We start from the raw sequence: 7,947 nt of genomic DNA, 5'->3' as shown, positions 1-7,947 counted from the left end.
CTACAAATAAGTGCAAAGCAATCATCGAAACCATAACTTATGTCCTTGCAAATTCCATTGGAGAAGAGTTTTATAAATAGAAAACAGGCAACGTTCCCCCTTACACACCCACTGTGTCTTCTTCGGCCTCGTTCTCTTCTTGGGAGATCAGCTTGCGGCACATTTTGCAAAAAAGGGGTTATGTATTCTTAGACTTAGAAAAGTGATTTCTTAAGAACATTAAATGATCAATTCTGAAGACCTTTGTGCTTTGTTGGGGTGTTTGTGTGTAATTTTTATTTCTTTAGCAATAAGTTACAGCCTACCTTCTGTTCATACCAGGAAACTTCATAAGGCTCAAAGCAATACATTTTTTTCTTCTCCGGAGAGAAACCACTTTCTAGAACTGCTTAACTTTTCAGGGGCCTTTTCAGTGTAAAATTTCTCATTCTATGCTTGTGGGAAAACGAATGGAACCTTTAGCACTTATGCTGAATTTAAATAAAATCTTCTGGTTTGTTTTGGGTTTTAATACAGCACAGATTGTAACCGAATTATTCTCAAATACCCCGTTTTGACCAAAACATTTTTTTGTTATTTCACAGCCAAAAGCCTCTCTTAATGGCCAAGGAGTCCCGGAGTAGGAAATGAAGACTTCAAAATCAGGATTTACTTAAATAAAGGGATAGTTTTCCAATGCCTATTTATGAGTTGTAGAGATTCTTCTTAAGATCTGAGCACAGCATGGATAGAAAGGGCACCAAAATACATGTATGGATAAAAATCCATTTCTTTTAAAAAAAAAAAAATCCCAATGCTTAATATTTAGACTAGAGTGACTAAAAAAACAAACAAAGCATGTTTTATCCAAAATAAATTAGATGGAGAGTTTCCACTTATCTTTTCGCAAAGCAAATGTGACATGTATTTTGTGATAGACTTCTTTCTGTACATCTTTTTAAAATCAGTTTAAAAAAATGAAGCTAAATTTAAAGTTTGAAAGAAAATAAAAACAAGGTAAAGCAACCTCTTTATTTATTTTATTTATTTTATTTATTTTTAATTTTTATATACCGAGGTTCTTATAGAGACTACAAATCACTCCGGTTTACATATAACGATAAACTGCCCAACAGAGATAAGGGGCTTTACATAGAACAGTGGCACATATGGAACAATATAACTGGATGACAATTTAACATAATGATAATAAATAATATAGTATAGTTTAACATTGTAATTAATAAAATTATGTAATATAATCTGTATAATTTAATTATTTAACTTGGATATAGTGACATATTAACCATGCCAGATATAAATAATAAGATAAAATGAATTTTTGAACTTAGAAATTGTAGTCCAGTTGCAGAGGAAAATATAAATAATAAGATTAATTTTTAGAACTCAAAGATTGTTGTCCAGTTGCAGAGACCTGAAGGTAGGACTTGGTATGGTGACCATAATTAGGGGATACTTCTTATTTGGGAAGACTTTCCGTCTTGGTAGGATTGTGAGTCTGGGAAGGCTTGTTGGAAAAGAAGAGTCTTTAGTCTTTTTTTGAACTCTTGATGATTGGGTTCAAGTCTTAGATTTGGGGGGAGCATGTTCCACTGGTGGGGGCCTGCTAAGGATAGCGCTCTTTTGCTCAGAGATGATTTTACTTGTTGGGCATGCAGTGTTCCTTTGAAAGCGCTTCTGATTGGTCTAGAAGATGTGTGCGGTTGGAGTTGAAAGCTTAACGTGATGGGAGCTATTTTGTTTGTCGCTTTGTGGATGATTGTGAGTACCTTATAGAGTATCCTTTGTTTAATGGGAAGCCAATGTAGGTTACTAAGGATTGGGGTGATGTGATCATTTTTGTTAGTGCTTGTTAGAATTCTGGCAGCAGAATTCTGTACCATCTGTAATGGTTTGATCGTGTTGTTGGGTAGACCTAGTAGCAGGGAGAATTTTGTGCAATTTTGCGAATTGCACAAGCTTTTGCTTCCTATCACCTTGATCTATTAAAAGGATGTGATAAAACAGATGATACTTTAAGGTTTTTCACCTGAAAAATAATTTCTCCTTTTCCAGACATTCAAAGCTTAGTGTACATGGGTCATAAAAAAAAGTAGAAGAGCTAATGCCTTGCATCAAGATTCAAATGAGGAAGTAGAGCTTAAAACTCTCTCTCTCTCTCTCTCTCTCTTTCCTTTCCCCATGGTCTCTTCTTCTTGAGAACCAAACCACTAAGAAATACACTTCAAGGTATCAAAGCAACAGGATCTTTTTTCTTTCTTTGTTCTTTTTTTTTTTTTTACTTCTAACATTGAACTGAAGAATTATGAATGACTATCTTCCTTCACCTCCCCCACCGCTGTGACTTTGACAGGATCCACTTGTGACTTGTAAGGAAAAGTAATTGCAGCAGCTGGGGATTACTGCTGCTGGAAGCAGCTTTCTCGTCATGCATAGGCTCCTTGACATTTCTCTGCCCTCTATCCTTAGCTTCACTGCTCTCTGCAAAAGCTTACTTCATGGCTGGAGGGTAGATGGTGATATTTACCTCTGAGTTAGAAGATATGAAGGGATGTTCATTTTTTTGTGGGATACTGGGGATGGGTATCATGCAGCATGTATTCCACTCACCAAAAAGTCACACATTGAAGTGTATGATGTCACTTATAAGGCGGCATAGTGACTTTTTAATATAATACATTGTACTGTATTTACATTGCCTTAGGAATGGGAGCCCTCAAAGAATGCCTCTTTAAACATTCATAATTCCCATCCAGATATTATATCTAACCAATTAGTTTGTTGGTTTTCTTTAAACTACTTTTATTTTTGGAAAGCTAAAGTAGTGCACACTTTCTATTCTCTGTTATTCTGAATTTGTTTGCTTAAGTACCAATTCTTTGTCTCTCTGGACTTATCTATGAAAGCTTAGCAATGATGGCAAGGTCTTACCAGAAATGCTAAGTTCCTGAATGAATTTATTTACTTATTCATTTTTATTTTTCCCCTTTATTTATATCTCACTTTAGGCAGCCATTGCAGTGAGAAACCTCATCCAGAAGTGACGCCCCAGTGTCGCTGGTGAGAGATGCCTGGGACCTCCCTCCTTCGGGGTGCTGCGATCACTGCTTCAGCAGCATCTCCAGTCCAGGCTGGCTTGAGAAACAGAATTCTGGCCCAGAAACTGAACTCAGGTCCTCAGTACTCAATGCTTGCTGCTGAGCCACTGGGCCAACCTCCTCTGAAGGGATTTATGTATAAACGTTTTTTTATTGTTTCAAGTGTAATATGTACAACTTCCACAATGGGTACCGTGGCTCTTCAATACCCATTGGGGAAAAGTCAGACGTTGTGCACGCTCAATGCTTATTGTCCCCCCCCCCTTTCCCCTTCCCTTGAAATCTTCGTCCCCCTCTTCCCCTCCCCTCAAGTTTCCCCCACCCCCCGGGTTCCGAGAGTCCTTTCATGACCAAGGTGTCCGACAGTCCAATAGCAATAATAAAAGAAACATACCCATCCAATCATAGTATAAGGTAACAAAGTCAAACATTGTTGAGGATCAAACTTCGAGCCCTATGTTGCAGAAAATGAATGTAGGGCTCCCAAATCTTCATAAACGATCTTTTGTGAAGTGGAGAAATCTTCGCCGTGAGGGATTCCATATGTAGTAAGCGGTGTAGATGATTGCGCCACTGCCAATAAATGAACAGATGCTCTTTCTCTCTAGGGAATCATCTCAGGTTCCTTTTCCTCCTATTTACCTTCATGATATAAATATTTGTTGCCATTTATTATAGCTCCTTTTAGTTTAGCCCACTATTCTTCGTTTTTCCGTACGGCCGGCGCCATTTTGCGCAAAATGGCGCCGGCCGTACGGCAACACGATTCGACTGCAGGAGGTCGTTCCGGACCCCCGCTGGACTTTTGGCAAGTCTTGTGGGGGTCAGGAGGCCCCCCAAGCTGGCCAAAAGTCCCTGGGGGTCCAGCGGGGGTCCGGAACGACCTCCTGCAGTCGAATCGATTTTCCGTACGGAAAAACGATTCATGGTAGGAGATCGTTCCGGACCCCCGCTGGACTTTTGGCAAGTCTTGTGGGGGTCAGGAGGCCCCCCCAAGCTGGCCAAAAGTCCCTGGGGGTCCAGCGGGGGTCCGGGAGTGATCTCCTATGCTCCTGATGTCGGGGGACAAAAAAACAAAATGGCGCCGGCGCTACCTTTGCCCTGACAGGTCAAAGGTAGCGCCGGTGCCATTTCTACAATGCACGGAGGTCCGAGAGTAAAAGATCACACCGGGACCCTTCCTCTGGACCCCAGGTAATTTAAGGCATTTTGGGGGGGTTCGGGAGGGTGGGGGATTTATTTTAAAGGGTCGGGGTGGGTTTTAGGGATGTTTTAGTGTGCCGGTTTTCGATTTACACGATTTACACGATATTTAAAAAACCCAAACTGCGACGATCCGATTCCCTCCCCCTCCCAGCCGAAATCGATCGTTAAGACGATCGATCACACGATTCACATCTCTACAAACTAATGTGTTTGCAGGTACATTGCCTGATTCTTCATCATTTTTAAGTGGGATGATAAAATCATCATCACTAAATATTGAGAAAGGCACAGAACATATTAGGGATAGCACGGACATGCTGCACCAGCATGATAAAAATAACCTTTAATACCTCTGTTTCTTTCTCAGTTGTCTAATTATTCTGTTTTGAATTATTCTGTTTTGACATTTAGTTGCATAAACCATTCCAACAGATGGTCACAGGATCAGTCCAATAAACAAGAGGTAGCATCTTTTTATGATATCTAATCTCTGTACTTGTCAATTACATCTCAAATAAAGGTCTGTGAAATTCTTGGTTTGCCTTCTGCAACCCAATTGCCATGGAATGATTTCACCAAGTAAGTCTGAGTATTTTTTTTTTTTTTACTTGCGTATTATTGCCTGACAAAGAAGATTCCAAATCCCTGGGAAAATGGTCACAGTTGCCCTGTGTCTCTGCCTCTAAACTCTCACACTGCTGTGCCATGCTCTCTGCTGAAGATATATGCTAATAGTGCTTTTTGGTCTTGTGTAGATTTGACAGTCAAATAAAGAGCTGGATTATGTTAGAACAAAGTTAATCTATTGATCACTAGTGTAAGCAATTACAAGTAGCTATTAGTTTTAGCCTTATACTATATTTTACATTTTTTTATTTGAATTAGACTGAGAGCGCATAGTTTGCTGTTATTGCTATGAAAGTCAACAGCCAATATAGACGTGGATATTGGATCATTACTGTCATTGTGTGTATATACAGAAATGAAAAATGTAAGCATTGATATATATATTTTTTTGGTATGATAAAATTGGGTTTGGTGAAATAGGTAAATGGGTGGTTAAAAAATGAGGTACAATGTCAAGTGATTACATTACAGTGCTAATAAACAGCTGATGCTGTTTGCGGCCCATTGTGTGGCGCGAGACAGTGGATTAAAAAATTGTTGCACTAAGGTCTGATGACGTTGTTCTCTATGTTAAAAAAATTATAAAAATGGTTGACAACAAATGAATTGCTTCCTCTCTTTGTTTGAATATTGTTAGCATTGATATACTCAACATATGAGAGGAGAAGGGCACCCCGATGGAGTATCGGGGTGCCTGGGCATAATGTGGGTGCCAGGCACATGCCGCGCCGGCACCCGGGGGGCGGGGGGAGGAGGGGAAAGCGGGCACGCTGTGCGCGCATGCCCGCGCCAGCGTGCCCGCTTATTGGCTGCTGCCCCCGAGGACGAATCCGGTCCTCGGGGAGGCAGGCCGGGAGCCCTAATTGGCTCCCCGAGAGGAAGGGAACCTAATCGGCTGGAACCCAGCCGATTAGGTTCCCAGGGAGCGCCGGCAGCTCCCTCTTTGCCTGCCGACGCTCCCGGGATCGCATCCCACCCACCCACCCTCACGTCACTGGTTATGTTAAGTTATCATGTTCACATTGTATATGCTAAGTCATCATGTTCATATGGTTCTTGAGCCAATGTTGTCGCAACCGGGGGAGGCGGGGTCGCCCGAGCCAATTGAGAGGCAATGTGTCGAGGGGCAGGACAATTTGGTGCTGTTGTCCTGCGGAAGGCTCCTTGCTGCAAGTGGCGGGAGCTGGTGGTCACAACCCCTTGCTGATGGTGGCGGGGGTAGTAGGTACAACGCAATGTTAATATCTGCGCACCTTGCTGGCGGGTGGCGGGTGCGCAGGGAAGCTGATGTAAAGTACTGGCTCGGGCACCTAATTGTGGTACAATAAAGTTGCGGCCTGTTTGATCCCACTTTGGTCTAAGTCTCGTTCATGTTATCGATTGTACGGCTTGTTATTGATTTGTGAGAGGGTGGGTGCTGGGAAAAGTCAGTCCTGGCTACCCATATTATAGAGAGCAGAGAGTATTCAATAGTCCACACACTTCCAAGAGCTGAGTTCCTTTCAATTTGAATTCGGACCTGAGTTAAGTGGTTGAAATTAGACACTATTCTCAGTCCCTCCCGATGCAGCTCTTAGCGAAACACGGTCTGTGTCGGGGGACTTGGTTGAAAACCTTGTACTGCATGTCAGGAACATTTTGGAGCAGCCGCTTGAAAGTGTTTAAAATAAAAATAAAAACAACTGATTTATGCACTAATTTGGAAGTGTGTGGACTATTGAATACTCTCTGCTCTCTACTCTCATATGTTGATTAAGTTTTTGGAGAGCAGCTTATCTCCTTTACTTGCATAGCATTGATATACTGCCATATTCTTATCAAAGGGCTCTTGTCAAGTTTGCTTCATTCAGTGAGTCACTGTTTTCATGAAGTAACACAGTAGCATAGTAAATGACAACAGATAAATACCAAAAAAGGCCCATCTAGTTTGCCCAGCAGCGATTCTATGCATATTTACCCAAAGTAGATCAGATTCTCACATGGAGCCCAACCCCCAGTCCATTTGTGTCCCTTTTAGGGATGCAATTGCTGCTCTGTGCAGATTATCCCATACCTTCTAGGAAGCATAATGCAGCCATTTCACTGCTGCCTTGGGCTGCAATTCTCACTCAGATGTTTCTAAGATATAAGAAAGGCAAACTACATGAGGCCTCATTTTTGATTGTAGACATAATTGTCCTTGTAGAATGTAGGAGAAAAGAGAGAAGGATGACTGTAGGACTGAAAGATGCAGCTACAAAGGTAAAAAGTGCGCAACAGGTGTGGACATTGTTAAAAAAATACCATCCTAGAAGCACAGTCCATATGCATTCCTTGCATTAAGAAAGGTGGAAGGAAGGTCAAATGATTGCTAAAAGTGAGGTGAAAGAGGCTATTTTAGCCAAAAGATCTTCATACAAAAATTGGAAGAAAGATGTATCAGAAGAAAATATGATTAAGCATAAGCATTGGCAAGTTAAATGTAAGACACTGATATGACAGGCTAAGAGAGAATTTGAAAATAAATTGGCTGTAGAGACAAAAACTCACAGTAAAAACTTTAAAAAATATAATCGAAGCAGAAAGCTTGCGAGGGAGTCGGTTGGACTGTTAGATGATCGAGGGGTTAAAGGGGCACTTAGGGAAGATAAGGCCATTGCAGAAAGATTAAATGATTTCTTTGCTTCAGTGTTTACTAAAAAGGATGTTGGGGAGATATCCTTTCCGGATATGATTTTCCAGGGTGATGATTCAGATGAACTGAACCAAATTACGATGAACTGGAAGATGTGGTAGGCCAGACTGACAAATTGAAGAGCGGTAAATCACCTGTACTGGATAGCAATCACCCCAGGGTTCTGAAAGAACTAAAAAATGAAATTTCAGACCTATTTCAATTAATTTGTAACCTATCATTAAAATCATCTGTTGCACCTGAAGATTGAAAGATGGACAATGTAACCTCTGATATTTAAAAAGGCTCCAGGTGTGATCTGGGAAACTATAGACTGGTGAGTCTGACTTCAGTGCTGGGAAA

Source organism: Rhinatrema bivittatum, chromosome 6, assembly GCF_901001135.1.
Source record: "Rhinatrema bivittatum chromosome 6, aRhiBiv1.1, whole genome shotgun sequence".
In the NCBI taxonomy this organism is placed as follows: Eukaryota; Metazoa; Chordata; class Amphibia; order Gymnophiona; family Rhinatrematidae; genus Rhinatrema; species Rhinatrema bivittatum.
The sequence above is the reverse complement of the archived record's forward strand: the minus strand, read 5'-3'. Positions refer to the sequence as shown.